This window comes from Cyprinodon tularosa, unplaced genomic scaffold (assembly GCF_016077235.1).
Source record: "Cyprinodon tularosa strain WSP-4 unplaced genomic scaffold, ASM1607723v1 ctg165, whole genome shotgun sequence".
NCBI classification, from domain to species: domain Eukaryota; kingdom Metazoa; phylum Chordata; class Actinopteri; order Cyprinodontiformes; family Cyprinodontidae; genus Cyprinodon; species Cyprinodon tularosa.
The window spans coordinates 219,937-233,756 of NW_024038483.1; the positions used below are offsets into that span (position 1 = coordinate 219,937).

General features: G+C 36.4%; 1 protein-coding gene across 11 annotated transcripts in view; it reads right to left on the reverse strand.

Moving 5' to 3' along the window:
• LOC119780707 (dedicator of cytokinesis protein 3-like) overlaps positions 1-13,820 on the reverse strand; it is a 259,177-nt gene that overhangs the window by 71,369 nt on the left and 173,988 nt on the right. Inside the window, exon 1 of one of the 11 annotated variants that reach the window (XM_038280836.1) lies at positions 9,251-9,428. The exons of the other annotated variants lie outside the window; for them this stretch is intronic. The gene's annotated coding sequence lies outside the window, so the exon portion shown is untranslated. Of the gene's footprint in view, positions 1-9,250; positions 9,429-13,820 lie in introns of those variants that run through there. 11 annotated transcript variants of the gene reach the window in all.

The window sequence follows — 13,820 nt, forward strand, 5'->3', positions numbered from 1 at the left end:
ATTTCTCCATCTGTGTTTCCTAATCCTCTATCTTTCTGTGCAGAGGCTGTTTCCAGAGAACCAGCTGGACTTTAGGATTAGAACGAACTGCACTATTGTGTTAGTCGTAATATTAACCAATCTTTTTCCAAACAGAATCTGTGTTTGTGGTTTTCTCACTTGTTGACCATTCAGTTTATATAAAAGCAGTCCATTAGAGCTTTATATGAGACTATTTGAATCTTATAATTCATGCGGCTTATTTTTATGACTATTGTAGAAGCTGTGTTTCAACTTTACTGTAGATGAAACTCAATGTTGCTCAGAAATTCAACAAATTTGCAAGCCTTTTGCAAAGTTTTCTATTGCATTTTATCAAAATATGAAAAACAATGTCCTGTCTCAGTTCTCCTATTGGAAAACTGAGATTTTCATACTGGTCCCATTAGTTCCTATCATAAAGCCTCTTGTATTTCTATTTAAGTGCAGTGGTAAATCCTTAAGATCAATGTTTCTCCATCCTACTCCTCAACATTCCTGCAAGTTTCAGGTGCTTCCTTGGTGCCACACACCTGATTATATGAGAGGATGATTAACAGGCTTCTGCAGCGTCTGCTGAGAAGCTCATGCAATGATTGAAGCAGGTGTCCTGCAACAGAGAGACATCTAAAACATGCAGAACAGTGGTACGAGTACCAGGAATGAGAACAACTGCTTTTAATGTGACTCAGATGTACATTTGAGTTTGTTATGAAATAAATCTAGTTGGTTTATCAACCTCATTTAATGTCACTTAGAGCTGCTAAAACACATTTCGATTTGCACACAAACAACCACACTTCTGGTGGCTCCATGCTAATATAAAACCATTAAATAAATCAGAAATAATAGGTAGCAAACAATCAGCATATTTATAGATGCTTGGATTCATAATATTTTTTGAAAATCATAAAGAGGACGTATAAAAACACATAACAAAAACTAGCCAGGAGAATGGGAGAGCAGGCAGTAGAATCATCATAGCTACGTATGTGCCATCTGTACTTCTTATACTCAAACAGCTTGGACTGCATCAAAATCTCCCTTAAACCCAGGACTCTTGGTATATTTGGGACATCTGGCCATCGCAGTCGGTGTGTACATGTGCTTGAACTTTGTGCCCTTTTATGAGACGATCAGCTACATTAAGAAGAGGCGCACCAGCTGGCTCAACGGGGAGAACTCTTCACCTTCAGCTGGCACTCAAAAAACACCCACCCACACAGCAAATACAGAGAAACCATGTTTTATAATGAAACTGCATGATGTGTCAGACTTTAAGAGGAATATAGATCCTCACAGGTCCATTTCAGCACACATTTGGTGAGTATATGTTGGAAAATACTATTTATGGATTCAGCACTCCTCCCACCACTAGCCCCTGATAAAAGCCTCTTCTGCCTATTTCCCTGGTCGAAGTGAAAAATCCACTTTTCCTCAGACGCCACCTTAGACACAAACACAAACTTTTAGTTGGATTAATGCTATTTCAGCAAATACAATAACAACAGAGCAGATCTCTGATAATGATCCACTTGCTCAACTCCAGCTAAGATTTAAAGGTAGTGACATAAGCAAAGTGAAATTAATCACCACCATCCAAATCGATTTCACAATGTTTGCTCCCTAACAAAATGCTGAGTAGAGAGAAGCAAAGGACAACTACTTACGTTTAAGAATACATAAAACATTTTGAGATTTTATTCCTAATAGATTTGATTTGATTTTAATTTCTTACAACAATTTATTTGACTGTCGATCAAATACAATAGCAATAAGCCCACTGCAGGATGTAGGAGAAGGAGATGGTGTGGCATAATTGCTGAAGATTTAAGGTTTAATTTAAATTTGTTCTTATACCATCTAGCTTCCCAAGCCATGTCAATTTTTCCAGAGGGTATTTCATTAGATGTAAAAAGTAGATCTTGATTTTTTGCTCTTCTTTAAATAAATTAAATCAAAAATCAGAACTAGGCTTTTCACTGGCTGCTGGCTTTCGTTGACATGGAAACCAAGTCTATGCACCAGAAGATTTTCAAATTCTGCAGCGGAGGCCTGTAATTATAGCCCATTATGTGTGTTAATGCCTTGTTGAGAGATCATGGTCATTTACTTAGCTTCTTGGGTACCTGCTTTATTTATAACCAACTAAGACAGTTTGAAACAAAGAAAAAACAGTTACATCTAATCTGTCAGTAAAACTAATTCACTCATTAAAGATGATATTAAGAATCAATAAAACAAAACTAAAAACTTAAAACTTGGTTTTATCCGCCAGCATTTGGTAAATGAAAAAGAAAACACAAATGAAATGTTTATTTCTCTAAAAGGATTTTTAGGACGAATGGGCAATTTCAAGGCTTCCAGCAAAAGGCAAAATATCCAAAATATGCCCTAAGATGTAATTTTTTTTTATGACTCAGTTAAAATAAAAATAAGAAAATAAAATGGGTTAGATAAATTTCTTGGGCAAAAGGAGACTATAAGAAAGGGTGGCATATATTTAAACACCTGCAATAAATAAATTAGTTTGAGTAAATAATTTCACTTATTAAAAACATGCAATAACCTATATACTACCTATGTAGCAGCTAAAATCCTATATTTTAGGCTACTGGTTGCTATTCCTTAAAGGCATTGGTTTTACGTGTGTTCAATTAAGATTATCATGATGCTGATCTTTAGTATGACTTATAATAAAGCAATATATTATCAGAACAATGTCCATCGTTTTACTATTTCCTTTACATATACATAAATTTGACATTAATCAGAACCAAACAGAGTAGAAAATTGTCACCTCTTCTCATTAACAACACCTCAACAGCATCATGGTTGGACTTAAATAACCTCATCTCCCATCAGACAATCAGAATCCAAAATGAAAGACGCCCCCTAGTGGCGATAATCACAGGAAAGGACAAATGGCTCCTACATCATATATTAATTAATTACAGATGGATAAATTTCAAGTCATCATCAAATGGAAAAATCCCTTTTTTACAGACTTTATCAATAAATGAAAAACAAACAAATCAACACTTTTATGTACTATAGTGCTCTGGATTGAATTATAGCAGCTGTGCAGCATGGAGGTTCCACTGAAGTGTAAAAGCAGCCCGAACTCGTGTACCAGGAGCTTTTGGTTCATCTGATTTTTTTTTTGGTCAGGTTTCTCTCTTGATCTTTCTAGAAAATATGTTTTCTGAGGGGTTCAGGTCATGTGAGTTTTCTAACCAATCAAGCACTTGGTTAGCATATTCAATGGCTATTACATTTTCTCCAAACCCCTTTTACAATACAGCCCTCTCAAAGTTGCAGTCCCTCCTGTTAATTAAACTACTTTGTCATGAGTTGATGATAATCTAATTTATTCACATGCATTTGTTGCACTATAGGTTTAAACCTTTGACAAATCTCCATCTACGGTGGTTTTAAACATTCTCACCTTCAGATCGTTAATTTGCCGTGTGACAACAGATTCAGTTTTATTATATAGTGGGACTGTGTTTGGTGTCTATATTTGTGGATGCTCTGCATCTGACAGGAAACAGTGATCTACGCGTCTGCCTCCTGTGTTACACTCACAACCTGTGCTGTGGATTTAAACTGGTGAACTGATTAGCTTGGGAAGTTACCAGTTTGAGACTTCCTAATAAGACATGACTATCTGGCACCTCTTAAATCAGAGGGGACACCCTCAACACCTCTGATCTATTAGCAAATGTCCTACCTCATCTTCATGCTTGTCAAAGCAGCAGCTGCATTCCTGAAAACAAACGCGCTGAGACAAATCACCAGGGACAGTGAACAAAGAGCCGCTGAATCCCATTTTAGCATCTTCTACTAAGCTGTTGCTGTGTTATGCTGCCATTTGTATTATGTAAATCTAAGTGAGGAGAATTTTTATGCTAAATGTACCCTCCAGGCTTAATTAAACAACTGCAGTAGATGAAGGGGTAACTGACTGATATCTTAAAGCTAAAAATAAAAGAACTGACCTCAGATAACACTGAAGATAAATGCATATTAAAAGAATGTGTGTCTGTTGTGGAGTGCATAGACATCCGGTTTATTTCAAAGTCTCTCATTTAGTGACCTGTTTCAGTCTCTTTTCTTGCTTACCTTTTGTCTTTCAGGTTCTTTCATCAGCTTTTTGAAAAACTACAATTTGGATTTTTCATGCACAGCTATTCTACACTAAAAACAGTTTTTTTATGTATTTCAATACCATTAAAAAAACCTTTTTTTAAAGATTTGTCAGTATTTCTAAACATACCTTGAAAACAGTAGTTGCAATTTTCAAATTTTGGAGGCTTTTAAAGTCTGGTTTCTTTTTTTTTTTCTTTTTTTTAAATTAGGTCCATAAAAGCAAACTCCTCCTGCTGTTAAGATAATAAAAAGTGTTAAACATAATTCATACATACAAAGCATGTTGAAATCCCAAAAAACTTCAAAATGTACATGTTTACTGTAGTTTATTTAGAATAAAATAGAACATAATAGAACTGAAAATCCCTTTATTGTACCTTACTTTTTATTGCATATATGCATGCATATCAACCAGAAAAGTACACAGAAAAAAGAACTCCAAGAAGTAAATTTAATTTACTTTCTTTGCTTTTATGATTAAGACTGCAAATAAATATTGTGATATTCTGAATATTTAGTGGCTGTTTCTAGCAGAGCTGCATCACAGAATAACATGCCCTCCTCTGAAGTTTGAATCCACTGAACTAAGCCACCGGCAACCCCAAGCTGTCAAAAACGTTAGCAAGGCAGGAGTTCTAGCAGGAGTTCGGCACCATGCAGCATGCAATATGGGGTGTGTGCAACCATGTTAGTCTGTGTCGTGTGTTTGTGTAGGAGTGCTCTGTCTTGTGCCTGTGATCTTCCCAAATCCTCACATAACCTTGTCTGAACCCTTTCAGCAGAAACACACACAAACACACAAAGAAAGATGGCAGGAGCAGCATGTGATAGCAGGGATGCTAGCCTGCCTTAGCTCATGCTGTGTGTTCTTGAAGAGGTCGACACAGGAAGGACAGTCTAGCCTCTAACTGGAAAAGTGAAACCACTGAGTGACACAACTAATGAGCAGCACAGAATACATCTATGAAATTTAACTCTTTCAAATTTAGTTTTGGATCAGCAAGGTTTCAGGGTATTTCAGAAGTTTTAATATTAAAAGAAAACAATTACTTTCTCTTTTTTAGGTGCACATTTAAGATCCTGTTAATCTGTCTGCATATTCAGTTAGATCATATAAGCATTATGTGTAGAAATATCAAGATAAGCAAAACAGTAAGGCCACTAAAAAAATAAATATTGGATTATAAAACAATACATCTATGTGTTTTTTTATTTTTGTATTTCTTATTTTGTAGTGAATTTGCGTATTCGTTTTATTACACCTGGCAAACTTCGGCTAAAGAATTTTTTTTTTTTTTTTACAAAAAGTGTTATTTTTGAAAGCATTATTTCAAAGGAGACATTATAAGAAAATGCAACAATAAGGTTGGTGGTGCTTAACTTTAACCAGATCCATGCCTCTACATCAGCTTCACCCAAAAACTTTGTAGATGAGCTGGGAAATAACTTTAATTTTAAAAATTTAGACAATTTTAATTCCATTTCTCTTTCTGAATTGAAGGTTGTTACTGAGAGGAAAAGGTGTCAGTTAGAAGTGAAAAAAGGGAGTACATACAGCTGAATGCAGATAATGAAAGAATAGACTCCAGGTTCACTATAACTTCTAAAAAGAGACTTTAAAGATGTAACTTAAAACTGAAAAGTGCAAAAGAAGGATTCCTCTCAAAGATTCTCAGCAAAAGCATTACTAATTATCATGTCTTATTTGCTTAAGCCTTTGACAAAACAGAAAAAGAGAAACTTTGATAAACTTTGTGTTTTCAGAACTATATATATATATATATAGTTTTCTTTTCTTTATGCTTAACAACAAAATACATAACAGACTTGCTGTCTGTCAACAAACCAGATCTCTCATTTTATTCTGTTGAATTATTTACATTTTTAAGCTATTTAATTCAACATGCTGGTGAAGATTCTTATTCATCCACTTCATACTCATTCCCAAAAAAAATTTAAAAACACACCACTGGATTTGTTTCACAAATATTTCATTAAATCCATGGCAATACATTCTCCTACTGTGTTTTGCTACTGAAATGTCATATAAATAAACTTGCCTTGCCTTTCCTTGCCTTACAAATACTTTAAAAGAAATCCAGGAGCACATAATCTGCATATTAAAAGCAGCATCTTATTAACATGTGTGAAAAGTGCAAAAAACAGGTATTCACTTTATATCCTGTGGTAAATAAAATAAAAATAAACATTGTGTGCAGATCAGCACACCAAGAGACTCAAAGAGATCCCACACGGTAGAGCTAAATCGTAATATAACTGTCAAAATATAAAAAAATAGCTATCAGATCAAATGGCATATAGCTTAACTAATACAGAGATTTAACTTGGCTGTAGAAGTAAAATATAAAATTAAAAACTTGGTCCTACTCTGTCATTGTGATGTTTCTGAAGCAATTCTGTCACAAACAAAAGGAATGGCTGAAGATCCATGTACAGATTTTCTCCACAGTTGCCTTTTCACACGTGCTCTTCACAGAGGGTGATTCTCACTGTGAGCCAAAACCTCACAACTGGAAATAATTCAGACTGGCACTGTGTAGCACACCGGAGGAGACATGGTGTAGAAAGTATGCTGTGAATCACAGTTTGTTTACAGCACCTGAGATGGCAGAAGACTCCTACTGTGTGCTGGCAGACATTTCTGCTACAAAATTGTAATTAAAACACAGATCAATATATTGCTACTTATTTAAATTATGAAAATAACAAAGCTAGAACATGTCTCCTATATATATATATATATATATATATATATATATATATATATATATATATATATATATATATATATATATATATATATATATATATATATATGTCTCTGATATTGAATTATTTTGTTTTTAATTGTATTCTAAAAAAATAAAAGACTGAAAGGAGAAATCATTACGGTAGGAAAAAATGAAAAAAGGGATAAAAATCTCACATGCGACAGTTGCTCAGGAGGTAAGGATTCATTCTGTAACCAGTGGGTTGTTGGTAAAAGCTCCTGCTCCTCCATCTGTCCCTGTGTCCTTCAGTAAGACACCTCACCCACCTTGCCTGCTCTCAGTGGTCAGTGGGCCTGGTGGCATCACAGCTTTGCTTCTGTCAGACTGCCCCAGGGCAGCCATGGCTGCAATACAGCTCACCACCATCACCATGTGAATATGTGCATGAAAGGGTAAAAAAATAAATGCAGTGTAAAGACCTTTGGGGTCCTCAGGCTTGATATAGAGCTATGCAAGTACAGGGAATGTACCAGTTTGATATGGTTTTATTTTAGAATGTCAAGTTTTTGTAGCTTTATTTTCAAAAAATGTTTGAAATATAAACAGCTGTTTAAAACTCTCTGACAATGCTTTCCTTAAAAAAATGTTTGTAGCGCAGGATTTTTGTACCCTGGATCAACAGATTAAGCAGGATTTACATTTATCAAAGACTCTCTGTATACAAATACTTTAAGATACTTTAAAAACAAATGACAAACATTTTTGTTATTTTTTATTGTCAGGTATAATTCAGTCAGTAGAGAAAGAAATAATTGCACAGCAATCCCCAGAGGGATTAATTATACATTGTGGTTGTTGTCAAAAACCAACCAAAATAAGTGCTGTGAACGTTAATTATAACGTCACAACACTAATGAAAAAGACCAGTGCTGATCAAATTCATTGAAAACTTTGGGTTCTCATTAAAAAAATGATCTAAATGATTGTTTGTTTGTTTTTAAAGAAAACACAAGGTTTGTGCTCATTGAGGGGAGACAGAGATGATTTGCCAAACCAGGCAGTAGGCCTACTGTTTAATAACTACATCAGAATATTTGTATGTTTTTAACATGAGGCTTTGATCCTTTAGAGTCTTGTAACAGTTTAAATTCAGAATATTTATTTTGTATATTCTTATGCATAAAGAAAAAAACGTTATTTGTTGAAACACATAAGGACATAAAATGTTATTCCTACTGCCTGTAATTACAGAAACGTAAACATTAATCCCCCGCCTGCGCTTTGGAACCTATTTAGAAATAAGATTTGGACCATTGAACATGAAGTCCAGAAATTCCTGGTCGAGCCCACCTGAATATTATTATTTGGATTTTTCACCAGAAAAATAATCAAGGGGTTATATAAAACAAATATTTTGTACGGTGATATAAATTTTCATTTTATATCAATAATCAAACATCTTTTACGAAACCGTTAAACCACTTAGGGGAAAAAAAGACTTTCAGATTGAAATAATGAACATAAGAGTGGATTGATCAAATTTAAATACACATTTGGGTTTAAACAACATGTGCTTTTTCAAGTTACCCTTTGTTTACTTATTAAGCTTACATTATATGTTACATTTTACAGTATTTACTACAATAAATAGAAAAACATGTAAAGCTACACACACAGCATTTGCAATTGTCAAAAAATATTATATCCAAAGACTTTGAACTTTTTCTAAAAGTTTAGTGGTCAAATGACATGACATGTGTCTCACTCCTAGTTTAAATATAAACTGAAATAAAATAAAATAAATAAATAACATTTTAAAATAGATCATTAATGGATGGATGGTTGTTTCAATTGCAAAACTCATTGCAAACTTCTCAATTTAAAGAATAACCTTCACATTTTTAAGGACACTTTAGAGAGGATTTAGTTTTTGCAACAATATTAAATCATTCTACCATATTACGTATGATGTAGACATCCTGAACATTAATCACATTGCAGTTTTACTGGGAAACTATAAAAAAAAAACTTCTGAAAAGGATTTATCAGATACGATTTTACACACTTTTCCCTCAATGCTACATAAAACCAGCGACTGTATGCCAACAAGGGCCTCGTCACTGTGGCAACGATGGGTGAGTCATCTTATGAAATTATGACACTGCATTTATTGAATGATTCTGGACAGACAGTGAAAAACAAAATATTATGTTTAGCCAAAAGTAAAGTAAAGAGACACTTTTCCTTTATGGTGAGAAAAAAAATCTTACCTACAGTAACAGAAAACAAGGTGCATCTTAACAGTCCAACTTGCCCGCAGGATTTAAGAGAAGATAGTATCCACTCACGTGTATGATAGAGGGATGATAGATCCACCAGTTTGGCTCCTCAGTTTTCTCCTCTTGCTCTCATTTACTGTATTTTGAACTGGAAACCAGCAGACTAAAGCGGCAGATGGGTGGAAAATCACAGCCTTTCAAACGATTTAAGATCTGTCCACATCCTACAGGAGCAACACTACCTCTCTCACTCCCTCCCTGCTTGTTGTTCAGAGTCTACCGATACCTTATTCTTCCTCCTCTCTGTCTCTGACCTGCTCTTAGTCTCCATCTTTTTGCATCCCCCCTTTTCTCTGTTCCACCCACCCACCCACGGGCCAGTCTGCAGTGCCAGCCTCCACATTTGTAATGTTTGAGATAAAAGGAAACTGAAATTTTTCTAAAGGAACTGATACATACAGATAACTTGATGATAAAGACGTTCGACAGCAGCAGAGTTTGCATCTAGAGACTGTTGCCTAGAAGGAGACTTTCCAATGAAAGGTGTGATATTTGTGTGCTCATAACAGATAGAAAGAAAAAAGGCGAGGGTAAATAACAGAGATATAGGGCAATAGAAAGACAATATGCCAGGAGCACTATGAGTCATCTTCTGCATTACCTGGGGTGGAAGGGAATTACGCCTTCATCTTGTGTTTACCGGATGAATTGCAATAATTTGATCACCGAAGCAGCCAAAAAGTTACACAGATAGGTGGAAAATTTCATCAGAGGACATCCTGTGTTTCAATATCGGCTAATAATTTTAAGCTACATAAATGGACATTCAGTCAAATTCTGCATCCAAACAAACCAATGGATGATAGTAAAAGTTGAAAGTAAGATATTAAAATGTATTTTTCACTTAAAATTCAATTAAATGGCCACAAACCAAAACCAACTTGCTTTTAAATAATGGGTTGTCTGTGCAAATAAATGGAAATCGCATAAATCCATTGAGCACCAATCTTGTTGTGTAACAAAAACTCTGATTAGAAGTATGTTGTACAATCAAAACTAATAAATACATCTGGAAACCTGGGCAGGTGTCACAGAGGTGTCTAAAAATATAAAATTACAATGAAATCAGTAGTTTTCCAAATGTTTAAATAAAACATGGAGAATTTTCCTATGAGTGAGAATCTATCATATCTATCATGCAGCACTTTGTTCTGATGGGATTGTTGTGTGTTGAGGAAACCTAATGGTGGACAGTGCCCAAGTTATGCGGTTTTGAGAGCACAAGACAATATGCATGATCTATACTTTATAGTACTTTAAATCAAAACCCGCCCACATAACAAAATAATATTAATGAAAAAGTTGTTGGTTTCCTGTCTACTGAGTATTTACTTGTCTCAATATTATAATAAACACTAAAATGTTTGCAGTTTCACAGAGGCATTTAAAGTAAATAAAGCATTGAATTACAACAACTGATAAAAAAGCAGGTTCCTCCGTAATCTTGCCAAAGTTAAATGTAAATATATACCAGCTAAATATGTGACCTTCAGTCTGTGTGGCCATAGTTTCAATAATGACTGATATGATGAACCAGCCCTGCTAGCTGGATAACAGGATAACTAAGGGAATGTTTTGGGTTAACCTGTAGTGGTTTTGTTATGTGCAACATTAACATGTCTACCTATAAATTTTTACATAAATTTTCTCATCTTAGATTTTAACCAAAGTCCAAAGCAAGAGGTAATGTTTTAAGCTCAGTTAGAGTCTATGAACCACAGATCTGTACAGACAGACATGAGATAGGACAGATCAGACAGAACTCTGCTGTCTGCAAACACAAAGTAAAACAAACAATCCATGTCAGAGCAACTGAGTAGACTTTTTGTCTTTTATTGTTGTTGTTTTTTTTTTTTGTTTTTTTTTGACTTTGCATGAAATTAAAATTAATTAATTGACAGATTATTCTCTGAACTGACAGAGACACAAACACATTTTTATTTGTATTACACCATTAAATCTAAAACTAGAATGGAGCCCAATAAACCAACAAAATTATTGTAAAATTAAGTCACTGTCAGCAGCTGCTTAGCAACCCTAACATAAAATCAGCATTGATGAAGGGTTACGAGGTGCTCCGCTGAGAGGCTCATAATCACATTTCTAAAAAACACAAACATGAAAAGCAGTATCAAAAAATACTTAGTATTGTTAGGTCCAGATAGATTTAACAAACATTTGTAACTGGTCATCAAGCTATTAGAATGTAAATACTGTGGTATAATTTCTGGAGTGCTCTACAATGGTAATTTCTATAAAAATAAAACTGACACTTTAAAGTTATTACTGTAGTAGAAGCAATAGCAAAATATGCAGGAATTTATGTAGAAAATAAGCTGAGAATTCAGACTAAGACTAAGGACTGGCCAAGTCAAAGTTTCCTCTAACTGTTGTTCAGACAGCTTCATACTGCTCTATGCTAAAATCCAACATGTAAGGATAGAAATAATGGGTAGAATATGAGCATTAAAAGCTCATTTAAAACAATAAAAGGACTTTCATAATACATAAACTTAAAAACCTTCCTTTAACATGAGTCATTTCTGTTGGGAGCTGGAGAAGTTCCACCTCTCTCCAGCAGAGTCCGCCGTGGATCCTTCTGAGGGAGCCTCCTGCACAGCTGCAGCCCATCAAGATCATCAGAGGATCCACTATATGAGCTGTCTTCAGACCTTTCCTCAACGCCGCAGTGTTGATCCAGTTGGTCAGCGCCTAAGCCTAGACTCTCTGTGTATCTTGTGACTTTGAATCCAGCCAGGATTCTAACCGTTGTCTCTGTTTTCCAGGAAACCAGTGTCTCCTCTGTGAAGCTCTGGAAGAGCTAACCTGCCGAGCCGACCCTCAGAGCCAAACCCGAAGAACCATAGAGAACTTCCATGCAGCTCAGGACTAAGAGCTGGAAAACCCAATGCCAAGGTCTGTTCATTAGTAGACGTGAGACGCTGAAGCAGCAAGCGGACTCTGCTGATCAACTCCTCTCCAGATCCAACAGTGACTCTCCCAAAGCTAACCTCAAGAACCCTCAAGGTACAATCAGTTATCATCAAGAAAACACGCTCCAACGTGCAACGCTAACTGAACTGTCTCTCACGCAGACTCCGGTGAACCAGTGTCCAGGCCCGAGCCAGAACCAGTACATTCTGTGTGCTTGTGTCAAAATAAACTTGTTGAACTTTTATTCCTGTGTCCGTCAGTGGTGTTCTGCATAATTGGGTCACTTTTAGAGTACCCATCATGACAGAACACTGCGGCCAAACTCTAGGCCCAGCAGATCACCTCACCCGTCGATTGGAGGAGCAGGAGGCCCAAATTCAAGGACAAACCCAAACGCTCCGTGAGTTATACCGCCTGGTTGACACTCATAATCATATGCTTCAGAGCTATGCTAACTACTTGAACAGCGCTAATACCACACCGACACCTCAACCATTTCCGGGTCCAGTTCCACCTCCGAGGTCACCAGCTGTGACGTCATCCGAGTTCCGCCCAAGTCTTCCAGAGAGATTTTCTGGTAGCATGAAAGATTGCAAAGGATTTTTATTTCAGTGCCGTTTGATTTTCCAGAACTCTCCAGGAAGCTTTTCCACGGATTACAAAAAAATAACCTTAATCCTTTCTCAGCTAACAGGAAGAGCCTTGGAGTGGGCTCAGGCAAGATTTGCCACCGACGTTAGCCTTAATTGCTATTACTCTGATTTCATCTCTGAATTTACTCAAGTTTTCAACCAAGAAACTGATCAAACAATTGACTCTCGAGCTCTTTTCAATTTAAAGCAGGGAAATTCTTCTGTGGCCGAATTTTCCATCAACTTCCGGGTTAAAGCGGCAGCTTCCGGATGGAACCAAAGCGCTCTGAAGGGAGCCTATTTCATGGCTCTAAATGAGCATATTAAGGATGAGCTTGCAACTCTTGACGAACCAGCTACCCTCGAAGACTTAATTCGTCTTACGATCAGATTGGATAATAGAATCCGTGCCAGAAACAGTTCTAAGAAACAGGGGACACTTTCCTCTGCCTCACATAACGTGACTGTTTTTCTTCCCCCACAGAGCAGCTGCCCATACAGAGACCTAAGGCTCAGTCTCTCCCTCTGCCTATTCAGGCCTCTCATTCGGGTGAAAGAGATGTCGAACCCATGCAGGTGGGACACACCAGGCTCACCCCTGAGGAGAGACAAAGACGTTTTCTAAGCAAATTATGCATTTACTGTGGTGAGAGTGGACATTTCCTCGCTTCCTGCCCGGCTAAATCAAAAGCCTGGGCCCGCCAGAGGATCTGAGGAGTCTGGCGGGCCAAATTAACACTAAGAAATCTCCTCGATTGTTGCTTCCTGCCACGTTGTTTTGTTCTAACCAAAGCCTCTCTTTCTCTGCATTCATCGATTCAGGCTGTGAACGGAACTTAATCGATTCGAACCTCGTCCAACAACTCCAAATTGAAACCATTCCTTTGACTCAACCTCTTAGTGTCTCAGCTATTGACGGAAAAAGACTTCACCAAGTTACCCATCAAACTCAACCCCTCGAGCTACTTCTGTCAGGTAACCACCGAGAGACAATAACATTTTTTGTTTTTCCT